The sequence below is a fragment of the Theobroma umbraticum genome, unplaced genomic scaffold, assembly GCF_002168275.2.
Source record: "Theobroma umbraticum cultivar Fairchild unplaced genomic scaffold, ASM216827v3 scaffold_115.0, whole genome shotgun sequence".
In the NCBI taxonomy this organism is placed as follows: Eukaryota; Viridiplantae; Streptophyta; class Magnoliopsida; order Malvales; family Malvaceae; genus Theobroma; species Theobroma umbraticum.
The window spans coordinates 1,050,336-1,050,564 of record NW_018397284.1 but is presented as its reverse complement, the minus strand read 5'-3'; positions in this window follow the sequence as shown (position 1 = coordinate 1,050,564).

Sequence of the window (229 nt, the reverse complement as noted above, 5' to 3'; positions counted from 1 at the left end):
ATATGTAGCCAATTATATTATTCCAAACTAAGACAATTCCAAGCATACATTGAGATATATATGTATGTAACATCATGCCATATTCAAAAGAGTTTAATTATTACTCTCATAAAGGATCTTTGATTTACTGGGAGCATGATGACACTAAGAAATGAGTTTCTTTAGTATTACATCATTACATAGGAATCTAACTTTTAAGATTTTGCATAGAGATGCATAATCATATGTA